At 34.2% G+C, this 17,018-nt stretch overlaps 1 long non-coding RNA gene across 2 annotated transcripts; it reads right to left on the bottom strand.

The window, feature by feature from the left end:
- Nucleotides 1–15,322: 15,322 nt before the first annotated feature.
- Nucleotides 15,323–16,372, bottom strand: LOC133175956 (uncharacterized). 2 transcript variants are annotated; one of them, XR_009719358.1, is made up of 4 exons: nt 16,294–16,372; nt 15,862–15,957; nt 15,604–15,707; nt 15,323–15,400 (listed from the first exon to the last, which is right to left on the bottom strand). It is a non-coding gene; the product is annotated as an uncharacterized LOC133175956 (long non-coding RNA). The 2 variants fall into 2 exon arrangements; XR_009719359.1 differs by lacking the exon at nt 16,294–16,372 and having other exon boundaries at nt 15,856–16,047.
- Nucleotides 16,373–17,018: the final 646 nt, after the last annotated feature.

A 17,018-nucleotide genomic window follows, 5' to 3' on the forward strand; every position in this document is an offset into this window, starting at 1 on the left:
GAATGATCCAGAAGAAAGCCAGATATTCAAGTAATGGGAAAGTTGGTATGTCTGGAGAAGAAATAATACATCCGGGATGAATCCCATTTGGTCCTCACTTAGTTGATAGAGGAAGGAGAATAAGTGCGAAGTAAAGATCTTTTTTGAAAGACAGTTGATATCTAGTCTACAAAGTCTGCCAAAGAAAAGAAGTTTCCTGGTATCAATTTCTGCAGTGATTGGAAGGAGACCCATGAGTTGTTCACAAATATCAGATCTGCTAAGTTTAGGAAGGTTCAAAACTTGTTTGCATATGCCATGTTGCAGGGTGTTAAGGCGTCTTATATCTTGGTTCACCGTATGGTTCCACAGTTTGCAGCCATAAAGAACAGATGGCATGCCTACAGTTCTGTAGAGATGAGACATCGTCCTTGGGTTTACAAAAGATATATCCATATCAGTTAAAGCGTAGAATGATTTCCATCCCTTGGAGCAAGCATTAATGATTCGAGATCTTGATTTAGTATTACTGCTAATAGGTATTCCTAGATGTTCGTATACTTTTCCGTATTGTATTTTAGAGTCTCCCAAGTTAATGTCTTTTTCTGCAGGATGTCTTTGGCCTTTAGCGCGGAACTGCAGAATGCTCGACTTAGAAGCGTTGTATTCAAAGCGCCATAGACAGGCATATCGATGCGCAATATTCATCATCGACTGCAGAGATGAGGGAGAGAGTGCAATGCATGCAATGTCATCTGCGAGCGCTGGAGAGTGGTAATTGTTATCGAATATAACACTGTGGTTTGAGTTCGGAGGTTGTAGCTCATTTAACAAGTCGTTAGTGAAAACAAGATAGAGAAAAGTCGAAAGAACCCCCCCTTGCCTGACACCTTGTTGTACTGGAAACCAACGAGACATAGTTTGATTAACAATTACAGCGCTTTCAGTGTTGTAATGACAGTCATCGATGATTTTCCAGATTTGACCTGAAATGCCTAATTTATATAATTTGAACATCAAGCCTTTTCTCCAAACAGTATCAAACGCTTTGCTTGTATCTAAAAAACTTATGTAAACATTACTTCCCATTTCAAGGTTGTGATACAGAGTTTCATGAAGATTAAATGAGGCTGTAAGACATCCTTATCCTTTCTGAAAACCTTGCTGTTGTATATTTGGGAAAGGTTGAGACAGTTGCAAGGAAGATATTTTGACAGATATGATTTTTTCGAATATTTTGAAGAGGCAAGGCAATAGAGCAACCAGGCAGTAGCTGTTACATGAGTGTTTAGGTTTGGAACCTCCTTTATATATGGGAGCGATTAAACCGCGTTTCCACTGTAAGGGGACACATCCGACACTTAATTATTACAGCATTGTACAGTTTGCTGAGACAATCAGCTATGGAGTTGCCAGAATGAAGAACATGTTCGTTGGTAATGTAGTCGACACCTGGGGCTTTTCTACGCTTGAGAGAGGATATGGCGGCAATGACGTCATCATGCGAAATGAAGATAGAGTTATCGGAGTTGCCGCACTCTGCCTTAATGCGCATGTATTCTGAGATTACTAAATCTTTGAATTTATTGTCAAAATTTTTGTTCTTGCTGTTTCTATAGATATTTTCATAGAAATCGGCAAAGGCATTTGCTATGCCATCTGGCTCTGAATGGATTTCTCCGGAAGCTTCACGGATTTCAGGAAAATACCTGGAAGATCTTGGGCGTCTTTGCTTGACTAGTCTCCAAAAAAGACGCAGGTCAAGATCTGCAGCTTCGTCTATTTCACGGTATGTTGACTGGAGAAAGATGTCGTATTCTTTATTGTGGGCATTTCTGAAAGCGCGTTTAGCTCGCTTATATTCGCGGTATGAGTCGAACTGCATATCTCTGGGTCTCCCATCTTGGATCCAGCAGCGATGCTTAGCTCACTCTGTCGCATGAAATTCTTTGACAGTCTTCGTCCAACCAGGTTTAGTATGTGGGTTAAACTTGGATGTAGGAATACAGCGAGTTGAGACAGATGATAAAATGTCCAGGGATTTTTTTACCCTCTGACTCCAGGGGCCGGGGCCGTCAAGATTGGGGAAAATAGCGATATTTCATTGAAATTGGGAAAAATATCTTCATACAAATAACTAGAAGTCTCTGACGAGACTGTAGCTCTACCGGTTGTACTTATAAAGGAAGATAAAAGTAGCACTTGGACTTGAAACTTTGCAACAGCAATAAATAGAATAATGATCTTTGGTTTTAGTCTCTTTTGTGGCAAGATTTATTATTACATCAGACTAAAACTGTAGGAGGAGTAGCCTTTTAAAAAAATTTTACAGAAATTTTGATTTAAGTAACCATGGCAACATCATTCAACAAAATCAAAAAACAATAACACCAATTATGTATCTCTGTAGTCTACTTGTATGCCACATTATACTGAAATCAGACAAAAAATGTAGGAGGAGTAGCGTTTTGAAAGTATTTCAAGAAAATTTCTATTTTTAGTAACCATGGCAACACTGTTCATCGAAATCCGAAACTGGTTCAGAGAATTATGTATCTTAGTGTAGTTTACTTGTGTGCGAAGTAATGCTAAAATCAGACCAAAACTGTAGGGGTAGCATTTTGAAGGAAATTTCTATTTTTAGTAACCATGGCAACAATGTTCATCGAAATCAGAAAATCAATATAAAGAATTATGTATCTTAGTGTAGTCTACTTGTTGGCCAAGTTATACTGAAATCAGTCCAAAACTGTAAGAGGAGTAGCATTTTGAATGTATTTCACAGAAATTTCTATTTTTAGTTACCATGGCAACACCGTTCATTGAAATCAAAAACCGATACACAGAATTATGTATCTTATTATAGTTTACTTGTGTGCCAAGTTGTATTGAAATCAGATAAAAACTGTAGGAGGAGTAGCATTTTGAAAGTATTTCACAGAAATTTCTATTTTTAGTAACCATGGCAACACCGTTCATCGAAATCAAAAACCGATAAATAGAATTATGCATCTTGGTATAGTCTACTTGTGTGCCAAGTTATATTGAAATCAGATCAAAACTGTAGGAGGAGTAGCATTTTGAAATTATTTCACAGAAATTTCTATTTTCAGTAACCATGGCAACACCGTTCATTGAAATCAAAAACCGATAAACAGAATTATGCATCTTAGTATAGTCTACTTGTGTGCCAAGTTATATTGAAATCAGATCAAAACTGTAGGAGGAGTAGCATTTTGAAATTATTTCACAGAAATTTCTATTTTCAGTAACCATGGCAACACCGTTCATTGAAATCAAAAACCGATACACAGAATTATGCATCTTAGTATAGTCTACTTGTGTGCCAAGTTATATTGAAATCAGATCAAAACTGTAGGAGGAGTAGCATTTTTAATGTTTTTCACAGAAATTTTATTTTTAGTATCCATGGCAACACCGTTCATCGAAATCAAAAACCGATACACAGAATTATGTATCTTAGTGTAGTCTACTTGTGTGCCAAGTTATATTGAAATCAGACCAAAACTGTAGGAGGAGTAGCATTTTGAAAAATTGTTTACAGACGGACGGACAGACAGACAAACAGACGGACACCTTACTATCGCATAAGCTCTTCTGGTCTCTGACCAGTAGAGCTAAAAACAAGGAAAAGTCAAATATTTAATCATTTTTCTTATTTTTTTATAGTATGAAGCTGACCTAAACCAGCTTTAGTGATATGAAATAATAAAAACTGTTCAGGACCTTAAAAATGGTAAAGCCGCAGGGTATAATAACATTGTATAAATGAACACTTTTATACAACGTTGTCATCTTTTTTACCTTTACGTAAGAAGTTCTTTAAAATAAAATAAAATTTGATAGTGGGTTTTGTTCCAGATGAGTGGTTAATCGGTATTGTTTGACTAATTTATAAGAATAAGGGTGATTCAACACAGCCTGAAAATTACCGCCCTAGGCAAACTGGAGAGACTGACATGATGTATTTTATTTATTTATTAATTAACAATCCCGACTTTAATTTTTAAACATCGATCCCGCTTTAAAAAGTATGCATACAACATCCGTAGTATTCCGAATAACTTTCCGGAACTCCTCAGATGGCTCGTACATCGCACATAGAGGACATAAACACCTTTTTGTCATTATTTTAGGAATGACTCTAATTCTTGGCCAAATTATTCGAGTATAACCTGGTTTGGGCTAATCTCGGTGGAGATTCGGCTGGGCTAGATATTTGGTCTGACGCCCACCGAATCTCGGGACAGTCCTTCATAATTCATGTCTGGGATTTCAGCCCCAACTTCGGCCGGCTATAGCAAGAATTATTCACCTAGGCGACACTGCCGTTCGCTTCAATTAAGTCATTTAGTTGTTTAATTAACTCTCTGTCACTATTATTTCTACCTTACTTACCGTCTAGGCATGTAAATCCCAACATAAAATCATTCACTGAAATATCCGTTCAAAATATGGCTCCCCTGACGTAATTGTTTATCTCCTCGCACTAAAGAGTTCCTCTATGGTCTGTTTTCATTTCTATCAAAAATACTTAAAAGCCACAGTAAAGGTTCAGTATGGACTGTTTCACGATAACTGCGGTACTGCTCTTTTGCAGGGCAAAATGATATATTTTGGTGAAATATGACGTAAAATTAATTGTTTAATATACGTCATTTAATTATCTGTCATCAAAAACTTTGCCAAATGTTGTTATTTTGCCCTGCAAAAGAGTAGTACCGCAGTTATCGTGAAAGGGCTAATTACATAAAAGAAAACAGACTGTAGGAACTCTTTAGTGCAAGGAGATAAACAATTACGTCAGGGGAGCCATATTTTGAACGGAGATTTTAGTGAATGTTTTTATGGTGGGATTTATATGCCTAGACGGTAAGCAATGTGAAAGTAATAGTGACAGAGAGTTAATTAAACAACTAAATGACTTAATTGAAGCGAACGGCAGTGTCGCCTAGGTGAATAATTCTTGCTATAGCCGGCCGAAGTTGGGGCTGAATTCCCAGACATGAATTATGAAGGACTGTCCCGAGATTCGGTGGGCGTCAGACCAAATATCTAGCCCAGCCGAATCTCCACCGAGATTAGGTTTGGGTCAGTTTACGCTTTATAATCCGCGAAGCGGATTATAAAACAGCGTAAACTGACCCAAACCAGGTTATACTCGAATAATTTGGCCAAGAATTAGAGTCATTCCTTATAATTTAATTTTAAAATCATTAAATAACTATGGGTGTAAAATTCCGTTGCTTTTTATTAGTTCAAATTTGCCGCTCAATAATACAACCGTAGTAACGGAAGTACCGGAAGTGATGGGAAGCGAGGGGAGGTAAAAATTGATACATAGGTTTAGCAGCCTTGTTGTTTGTTTACATGTGGTAAAATCGAATTATGTTTGGTACATTTATTAAATCTGGAATTTTCCATGAATCCCGAGGAGTGGAAATGAGAGGATTGTATGGATACAGATGATTCAGCTGGTTGTCGGGGGGGGGGGGGGGTGTCCCCATACCAAACCAGGTTATACAGAAATAATTTGTGTTCCTTTTTGGATATTAACCAATCAGCGGCTAGAATACAAACAAAATTAAATTATTTTATTTTAATAATTTACAACTTAATACTTTTTTCATATTGGGAATTTTTAGGTATAATTTTGGGAAAAACATGCACTTTTCAGCATTGGGAATGGGGCCGAATTTCGGCCCCAGAGAGACCCTAAAAAAATCCCTGAATTGTCTATCACTGCCTGATTGAACTGTTCAATATCGTCAGCTGAGTGAATGTCGGTATTGGATAGTCTTTGCAGTTCAACATCAGTGCACAGTTTGTATTCCGTCAAAGCTTCTGTGCTAGCTTTATGCCATGCTAGGAGTTTACTGGTAGAATCTTGCAAGATAATTCGCTTGGTTTGAAAATGTAGGGTGCACACTACGGGTAGATGATCAGATCAGTGTTAACAGCTGGTTAAGGATATAGACCCTTCTTTAAGAACCTCATAATGACATGCAGTGGCATCGTGATTAAAAAGAATGTAATCTAACATGGTTTGCATGGGTAGGATAGTAAACAATTCGCCCTGAACTGGAAAATCTATAAGGGGAATTGAAAAATTACATTGATCTACAAATTCGCAAAAAATTGTTGATTTGGCATCATTTGTATGTAATTCACGCAGTAAACTTACATTGAAATCACCAGCAAAAATAACATCACCATACTGAGAGTAATACTCGTATAAACCGTGCATAATATCTACAATATACCTATAATGATTAATGTCACTGTCGTATGGTAGATAAGGCTCTAAATTCGCTCTTGTGTACATCTTGACCTATGATTTTAACAAGAGGAATATAAAATAAATTATTTAAAAAATTGAAATAAGAAATGTTTTATATTGAAAAGTATATTGCAAATATATAAAAAAGAAAAATTGGAATTTATTTAGAACTTCTCATATTTTGAACGTAACGTCTGTCAGACTCAATACACCGGGTACATTGTTAAAAAATGGGCCATTGTTTATGCAAACTATTTTATCTTTTTTTGTCTACTGATAGAAAATTTACCTGTTTATCAATTAGGATCGCAGATTCAACAGAAAAGCACGTGTGCTTAGAAATTAACAAATCTGCGGGATGCTTCCGGTGTCTGTCATGGCAAGTGGGCGTTACGTTCTATTTTAAGAATGGAGCCTTGGAGATGCTTCTTCTTATACATTTGATTAAAGGTTATGAATATTAAAATGTTCTCCAGTGTTCTATGCAAATGTGTTTACATTTCGATAAGAAGAGCTACAGAGAGAGCCGAGAAGCCACGAACGTTTGTCTGTCAAGTGTTACGTTACACAAAGTATGTTACGTTCATGAAAATATAAGTTGTCTTTATCCTAGATTTTAAACACATATCATCAAATATTGTCAGCTAGTAGGTGTATTTTGGATTTATTTTTAAAAAATATGAACTTGCACGCTCTTCATCACTACATAAACACTTAAAATTTGACATTTCTTACATAACGTACCGATTGACAGACACTATCGTAACGGTGACGGATAAAACGAATGTCTGTTCATGTTACGTGAATCAAACGGGTGCATTCAGATTTATACGTTCAGTGAATTAAACCAAAAAGTATTTTTATTTAAGAATATTAGTGTATCATAAGGCAAAATTTGTCTTTATAACTTAAACAATACAATTTTGTAGTTGTTTTTCTTGCAGTTTTTAAAACGAGTCTGTCAGGGTTACGTGCATCCGTACATGTTACGATATAGGTTTGATCTATATGAAATAATTTATTTTTTAAATTTCATTAGTATTTTCATAAAAAATGATGTCTTGTGTATTATAAATTCCAAGAATAAAAGATAAGCTTTGAATGATAAATTTTATTGGCTCGTTTCAAACAGGTATTGCTCAAGAAATATCGTAACATGACAGACATGGTGGAAATTTTGTATGTTACAAAGCGTATAGCAGAGATCTATTTTTTAAAAATTCAAATTTAAAATCTATAAAGAATCAAAATTTGAATAATGTCCATTTCTTACGGCAACATTATCTTTTTGATAAAATAATGAAAGTTTATGGTTTATTTGGCTGGCTAAGCAAAGGAGTCTGTCAGTGTTACGATCATCAGTTTGTACATCAAAAGTAGCTTAAAAAACTTTTTTCTTATATGTAAGAGTGAAAAAAAAATTTTGCATTGTTTAAGAAATTGTTTAATTTTATTTTTTACGGATTATTTGTATTGCTAAGCATCAGAAATGTAATTTAATCATGTCACGTTTTATCATACGTCTGTCATGTTACGTTATATGTCTGTCATGTGTTACGTGACACATATTTTAAACATTAATAAAATATTTATTTTTGACTTGATTATCTATTCAAACATTTTTTTGTCCTATTTAGAGTCAAAACTTCAAATACACATAAAGAAATCTAAGAAAAAAAACGTGTCTACAGAATTCTTTATTTGTCCTCCCAGATGTACTCAAGAGCGAATTTAGAGCCATAAACACAAAAAACATAAATAGGGGTGTTTTGCTGCAACATGACTTGTATACCTGCAAGACATTCTGTTTGAATACCCTATCTTTTACCGAAAACCTTAGATCTTTTTTGATTAGGAGAGCTACTCCTCCTTTACCACGCACAGGAGATAAAGATGCATGCGATTGATTATCACTATGAAGTTTAACAACACTAAAGTAGTTTGCATGAATACTGTCAAGGTAAGTTGCAGAATAACTGTTTATGTTCAGATACTATAGCAACATCGCATTGAGTTTTGTCTAGTACAGCACAGACAGGTAAGGTAGACGAAATAATACCTCTGACATTCCAAGTTAATATTTTAAACATTGGAAATGATAATAAGAGCAATAATAATAACAACAAAATATATGCTGTTAACAAGATGAATGAAAGAGTCATTTTATTTGTTTTCATTGTTGTATTGGGAGTCCCAGTCTTCTTCGGATGTGCGCTCTTCACAAATTTTGCTCCAACCGCGAATACTATGCCATTTTCTGCAGCTGATGCCCTCTGGCCAGAAATCGGGTGCATCAACGATTGAAGCGTGTTGCGGGGACACATTGACTTTCACCGATCGAATACCTTTTGGTTTAAATAGTGTCAGGTGTGTTACGTGCACACCTTTCTGTTGAAGGTAGTTTTTTATTCCATCATAAGTTGTTTGTTTCTTTATGCCGGAAATGTAATATCGCGCTGCCCGTTTGTACGTCACCCGAAAATATCAGCTGATCCATGGTCCTTACTTTTGATGCATGGTGCGTCGTTATTCGCCGGGCGTGCAGGTTTGTTACTTGCATGATTTCGTAGGTTTTGGATGAACAAATGTAGGAAGCGGATTCGACTGTGTGTTCCTGTCTTCCCTCGAGCTGTCCTTGATCAGGTGACCAGATTGTACGTTGTGTCCATTCAGGCATGAAGAACCGTAAAAACTAAAAGTTTTGACCGTTTACTAAGAGAGAAAAAACACTTTTTACGAATTTTTGGCTCAAATCTGAACTTAGATTGGAAGCTTTTAAAAGCTTACATAATTGTAGTTTGTTTGGAAAATCATATTTATTTGATATATTTTAAAACTTAAGTTCCTTATCATTAATTTAACTTGCATTTAAAAATTTTCTCCAAGTCTTTGATTGTGTAAAAATTATAACTAAATTCATTGTTCTATAATTATTTTGAGAGGCAGAAAAGAAGATATTTTCATATGCCGCCATTCCGCCAAAAATATAGTCCCTGGTAGATTTCAAACTCAGTTTACCATTTCTATTTAAAGTTGTACAATTGTGATGAGGAAAGAAAAATATGATCTTTTAAATCTCTTACATCTAAATATATAAAACATATAAGCAAATATACTTTGAATATTTCATCAAGTCAGAAACCAGACAAGAATTCCTCCTTAAGTGCCTACCTACGTGACATTACCTATAATTTTTTTCAGCCTGAAAGTGGAAATAATTTTTTAATTCTTGGCCTTACTTTCTGATAAAATTGCACTGATTTAATTATACCGGTATATATATATATGCAAGTTAATCATTAAGCACCTTTTAAAATCAATTTCTAGCACCAAGGAAATCACATCTTATTCATAAATTCATATGCATTATAATTTTTCATTATATACTATGTCTATTTACAAATTACACACATATATAAATCTGTGATATGTATTCACACTACTGTCTAAAAACATTGCCACTTCTATTTAAAAAAAGCATGAATCAATCATTTTCATCTTGAACATGTAGATCTACATTGAAGGATATTTGTTGATCAAAATGATCAATATTTTCAACTACTAATGAAATGAAAAAAAAAAGATTCTATTGTGACAAACACTTCCAATTCTTCAATTACTTGATTTAGAATCTACTTCAAAGTATTTAGAATAATCTAATTGTTTCTCGGGACAAACCCTCACCCACAGGGGCTGGCTCCCGGCATGTACTGTAATAATTATTTATTTAAAAAAATCATATACGGTAATAGTATTACCGTATATGATTTTTTTTAATAAATAATTATTACACGCCGGGAGCAAGCCCCTGTGCCACACCACATTTCGTTAAACCGAGTCCGCAGTACAATATATGAACGTTCCAACTTCAAAGTGAAAGTGAAACTAGGATTATTTCGTTTGGTTTTGCAGTATAATGTATGCTTAACTCATCGGTAACTCGTGTTTATCGACACAACTAGTCTTATGAAAAAAAATCTACTCACAAATATTCCACAAATTGTTACACAACATCTGGTCTACTCTGTCTGCCGCTATCATCGAGTCCATCTTTTCGAGATACGCAACGAAAGATAACTCTTTCATACAGAGGCCCATGGGCCACAACGCTCACCTTAGTAAGCCCTGCTGGTCTACAGATTATAAAAAGATTTTATATTCCCATGAAAAATCGTCACCCAAACGTCACGAGTTGATGTACTGAGTTCGAGTGGACTCCAGGTTTCAAGTCTTGATTAGAAACCAATATTATGGCCCCACTCTAAGACGTACATGTACATGTACCGTCTCTGTCCTCTCAACATGGGGATGTTTCAGTATAATATGACTAACATGGCCTTTCAGTTACGGAGAAGAAAATTCGTTTCCTGTATACATGCAGTATGTAATAATAAAATTTGATCCAATTATTTTAGCTGTATATGACTCTAACCTAGGGTCCATAATTTGAAATTTAAATGAATTAATCCAGTATACACAACTTTTATCCCCTCTTATGGCTCCACCTAGTTAGAATGAAAGAAAAAGTGAGCAAGCTCACATACCCCACGCTCCCCCAAAACTCGACAATGCAACACCTAATGAATGGCACTGTGCATTTTAAATACACAGTTTAATTCAAAAAGGGGCATTACTTGCAAAAAATCATCACATCAAAACTTCTTGCATATAAGGACATTCAAATCTTTGTATGTTACAAATTTAATTGGGCTGAAGTTTCTAGATAAATAATGGAATCAAAATTTCTTGGTAATATACAAATCTATACATTATGTCTGAAATACCTATAAAGTTTCAGGAAATTCAGTGCAGGAGTTATGCTGACAAACTGTTATTTAAATTCCTCAGTGATTTCACTTTGTTAATGAGTGTAAGTCCTTGTCCAACACATGACAATTTACACAATTAATAATTGATGGAAACAAAATTATGATGTAGTCATATGAATTTGTTTATATACTGTACTTATGAAATTATTTAAGGCAAAGCACCAATTGGGGGGGGGGGGGGGGGGGGGCTATCCAAGATTTTGTGTGTGTGTGTGTTAAATCATTAATTTAATATTTTGATCTCAAAATCAATAGGGGTCTTTTAAGGTCATAAAATATTTCACATAAAATTTCATTACAAAAGCTGATTCCAGTGGATTTCCTTATTACCTAGCTGGAAAGTTTCTTCAATAATAGGCAAAACTCTAAGGGCAAAAATAAAATAATGGAATCGGAATTTCCTGGTAATATGCACATCTACACACTGTGTGCTAAATATCTGCAAAGTTTGACCAAATTCTGTGCAGCGGTTTAAGAGGAGTTGTGCTGACAAACTGTTCATCTCTATATTGAATTGAAGATATGGCCAAAAATGTAAGTTGAAAAGTGCCAAAATTCCCAGAAAAAATACAGGAATCAGAATTTCCTGGTAATATGCACAGCTACACATTGTGTCCTAAATATCTGCAAAGTTTGACCAAATTCTGTGCAGAGGTTTATGAGGAGTTGCGCTGACAAACTGTTCATCTCTATATTCAAGATATAGCCAAAAATCTAAGTTGAAAAGTGCTGAAATTCCCAGAAAAAATAAAGGAATCGGAATATCCTAGTAATATGCACATCTATATATTGTGTCCTAAATATCTGCAAAGTTTGACCAAATTCTGTGCAACGGTTTATGAGGAGTTGTGCAGACAAAAAAACAGGACTGACAGATTGATTGACTGATGGACAGGTCAAAAACATTATACCCCCGCAACTTGTTGCATGGGGTATAATTATCTAACTCTGCCTCAAGACAGGCCCTCACCACAGTCAGAATGCCTCCCATATACCGGCAATGTAGCAGAAAATTACAGAATTGCTCCAAAACGATTTTGAAGAAACTAAATAAAGTTGCATTGAAAAATTTGTAAAGGAGGTCAAAGGTCATGGTTACATTGTAAGTGGACTGTCATGCTGATAATTTTCATAGTACCTGGTACATATGTATCTAATTTGATAAACAGTGCACATGCAAAATAGCATAGACTTACCTCTCAAATGTCAAAAATAATTAAGCTGTACATGTGTGTTGGCTCTATGAACTATTTTGAAAAGTAGGTCAGAGGTCAAGAGGTGGGTAACACTGGTATTTTACAAAAGCCATAGTACTAAGCTATGAAGTATGTGCAAAACATTAAATCCATACTTCTTACAGTTCTCAAGATATGAAGTGTCTGAGACAGACACAGGCTAAAGTGATCCCTATAAGTGTCGCTCTGCAGGTGACAAAAAAATGATGTCTGTTCTACTGTTGTTTTTTTTTTGGATGAATCATCTTTGTGTTTCATATACATGTATTCTCTCTCAATTTTATTTCCTTGGAAGATAAAAGACTTCTCATTTGACCAAATTTGGGGGTCAGGCATGTTTGATCACTGGTGGCCATGCAGATAGCTCAGATGGTAGAGCACCTGACTACTGACTCAGGAGGCCCAAAGTCAGATAGGTTTGATCGCCAGTGACCAGACATCTTAGTTGGTAGCGCACCTGACCAAAGATTCAGGGGAACAGGTTTGAATCCTGGTCTGGTCTGTTGCATCTTTCTTCCTACGTGTTACACAAAATTAAATCCCATTCACCCATGCAGTGACATAATGTATCAATTAATTTTCAGTTGCATGAAACAGACTTGGAGGTTCTGGAGAAACATTTTTTTAAAAAAAATTATGCTAAAAGACAACAAAAGACATATGGAAGAAGATTATCAGACACATGCATGTACACTTTGGTCACACTTTTGGGATATGTTTTCATTATTCCTTTCTAAAACTATCAAGAGGCCATTATGGCAAATTATGCATAGCAAGTTACTGTATGACAAGATTTTTTAGCACTTGCTTACTTTGGCTTATTTTAGCATTTTGTAGTATCCGCTAAAATTTTAATTGCTAAATTTTCATCCGATTGTGTATAAGTACTAAATGCAAGAAAGATAATTTTGATCAGTTTCAAAGCTCCTTTTCTGCACATCTTCAATGAACTCATTACGACTGTTATTCATGATTTGACCTATTTTGAATATAAAATACCTGAAGCATTCTCCTTTTGAGTGGCATAATTCTACTGATTTGCAATGTCATGAAAGTCTGTGTCTGCAAGAAAAAATTCTTCAAATTATTGGCACATCTTTGGGCAAACAAACCACCAAATTTTACACCCGCTGAAGAAACCAGCTACAAGGTATGCTTAAAAATTGTGTGCATTTTAATTATGAATTTGATTTCTTCTAGAAAATCATTAGCATGAAAGCAAAATTTTAGAAGTGCACAGATGGATGATGAAGCTATTCATTTTTGAAGAGGAAAAAAAGTGGAGCTACAGTAGCTGCCTTATATTATTAGAAATGTGTGCTTCTTCCCGTAACTGGTAATGGAAATTATTATGTATGCTACCCCAAACCAAAGATTATGATCAACTCGACAAATGTTACTTATAAGAAAGGCAAGTCTCACACCAAATTTTTCCTAGTGAGAGTACTTCCCGAAATTAATTTCCATGCAAGTTTTATTTTGGTAGGACTTATATCACTGCATGAAAATTTGGCTTTACAAAACAAGTAAAGATAATGTAAATTTATTATTTACAATGCCTTTAATTGGCTTTTCTGAAAAAAGTCAAAGTTGGAAAAGGTAACCTTTACATTAACTTTACATGCACTTAAATATGATGTAATGTCCCACATTGTCTTGACTTTACAAAAAAGTAAAGTTAATATTTACAAACATTAAACACAGTATTTGGGGTACATTAAATCTGATAATTACAAATATTAAATTTAATTAAATAACATCTTTAATAGCCACAAAAGTTAATTACTGTTTTCCATTCTTTTGAATAAAGCTTGTGCACATGATAAATAAGCTTTTCCTTCCAAATTGAAACTGCAAAAGAAGTCTGGACATCATACTTAATACACAAAGTAACAACAGATTGACTTTAACTTTGTTTATTACTATACCAAACATTTTTATACAAACATATAATCAAAAACATCAAATTTCTTGACAGTATCTGTTGTTCATAGTCTATCTTGCAAATATAATCCCATACACATAAATAATATAAGTATCCAGGACAGAGTACATTTCACCAAAATCCTTTTCAAACATGTCATTTTGTTTTATAAAGAACCAATTGTTCATCCTTGAATTTAAAGATTTGAATTGACATGAAACTGTGCTCCACTTTCTTGTTACTCGACATGTGTTTCTGTGGAAATCAACAACTGTCCAAATATATATTTTGTCACATATAGATTCCTTTTCAGAGTCCAAAACTTTTATTCTCATGCAGGCAGTCTTCTATTGTTTTCCTTAAAAGAAGAAAAAAATATATATTTTCAGTGACATGAATATGAATATTTTCATAGGCATCTGTGTTATAAATTCAAATAAACTGTGATATCAGTATTCACAGTATCATGACTAATGAAAATTGAAACAAGATGCAACCATATCAATACATGTAGATAAAAATTTCATACATGACATTTAACCTCAAAAAGAACATATTTTGAACCATTAATGTCAGCCTTTATTTTTACCAAAAAGACAATGTTAATCTTATTAAAGAAGACAGATACAAACAGATGAACATGTTGCTATTAACTTATTTTATGATATATTAAATGGACTGTGCCACTAGCCCTTATCTTACCCCTAAGATTAAAATTTAATAACTCTGTAATTTCTTTGTTTATCATTACCTAATTTTCTTTTGAAAGGATTATTTACAAAATATACTAATGTAGGAGTAATATAAGATTTCTCGGGACCTTCTGTAGCTAAGATACTTTTGCAGAATTGGAAAATGTTTGTCTTATTTGCAAGATAATTTGTGAAAAAGTACTGGCATCAGTATCTATGGATAATTACTGAACACATATAATTAACTCCATTTTACTTCTTAGTCATCAGGTAACAAAAAGACCAATAGTTGCTACTTATAGAGCTATAGTATGATATTCAAGTTATGGTTTAGGATATATATATGTACCTTTCTTCCAGTAGCATGTTGCTGCTCATGAATTATTTCCTGATCTTGGAATTGTAAAAGTTGACAGGTCCCTCATTTTGAAGATAACATGCTAAAATGGAATTTATACTTTGATAAACATTTCATGGATAAATATAGTCAATGTTTTCATAAATACTTTTGAGTTTGAAGCATACCAAAGAATGATTTTAAAAATACACAATGCAATCACAGTTAATAGTTATGAATTGCCGAACACCCTTATGTTTGTTTTCTTCACAATTAAAGAATAATTTGGGTCTAAGCAACACTTACCATCTATAAAATTTAACTCTTGAACTCTTCTCAAGTGTTTCTTCTTCATGAAAGATATGTCAATAAGGTGTTAACTCTCTCACAGTAAGCTGAGTAGCTGGAGCCTGGAAAAAGTAATAACACATTTTTTGAAAACAGAAATGTAAAATTATACTGACTCCCAAACAAATCAAGCAATTGATAATGTAAATAATTGTTTAAGTAACATTTTTATGATACTATTTATTGATTTTTTAAAAAACTAATATGTACAAGTACCGTCAAAAAAACATTGGGATCCCTTGGTCTGGTAAATCATACATTGTTGTCATCCATGACTTTCTTCAAGAACCTGCATAATTGATTTCACTGTACCTGTTTTTGAAAAATGGACATGGTTTAGAATACAAAATAATATCTATAAAATATAACCTAACTTGTCCTCTATTAAGAACATTGCCCCTACCCTGGCTTCTACATTTTTTTTTTCTAGCACTAATGTAAACAGCTAAACATTCTGAAACTGTGACCTAGAATTGGTTTTTTTTTGGTCTTGTTTAATCCATGATCATTTACAGAAGAAAATGGAACATTATCCCAATTTATCAAGTTACTTATCTAAAACACATATCCAGAGTAGTTTTTCCTTACTTTCATCAGTTTCAATGTTTCACAATGTATGCTGAAAACAAATGGAAAACGTAAGCAAACCTGCAGTGCATGCCAGCCCGAGAGCTCGAGCAGTTTTCCAAGTAATAACCTCCTTAAATCTTCTGGTATAGATGAAAAGGTATCAATTCAACTGATCACTGGTTGCATATTTTCGTCAAAAATACCAGAAAATACCGATGAGACCCGCTCAACTAGATTTGAAATGATTGGCTATTCATTCGAATACACAGTGCCATATTTGGGTTACTGTTAAAAGTAGATCGTTCGTTTTGAATTCGGGAAGACTTGGATGAAGAGGATTACACAATACTGAGGTGGAAAACATCTGCATATATGATAAAATATATTTCAGTATTTTAAAGTAAAGGTTGTCAAATGAACGGGACATATTACTGATATTACCTCTTATAAACAAAACTAATAAGCGTATGACTTATTCAGGGCATTTGCAATGTATGGGAACCAGTCTACAAGGCAACAAAATTCCGCCAAGAATAAACAAAGAGATTGCGGGATGTTGTTTACGTGTATCACTCGACACTGACTGCAAGGTAATGAAAATGTGCTTATTTGTTGTGTATAACTGTTTCTGTCTTTCAAGATTTTGAACAATGTCGTTTAACATTTAGACGAAACATCTAGGGAGGGAGGGAAGAAGAGGGGTCACCTCTTAATTTGTTGCATCTACTATATAGTGGTGGTATCAGTATCAGGATAGAATAAATTAAAATGGAAAAAATCATAATAAAAACTTTGTTATAGAT

The sequence above is a fragment of the Saccostrea echinata genome, unplaced genomic scaffold (assembly GCF_033153115.1).
Source record: "Saccostrea echinata isolate AGI-Se365-2 ecotype Australia unplaced genomic scaffold, CSIRO_AGI_Sech_v1 ptg000064l, whole genome shotgun sequence".
Taxonomy (NCBI): domain Eukaryota; kingdom Metazoa; phylum Mollusca; class Bivalvia; order Ostreida; family Ostreidae; genus Saccostrea; species Saccostrea echinata.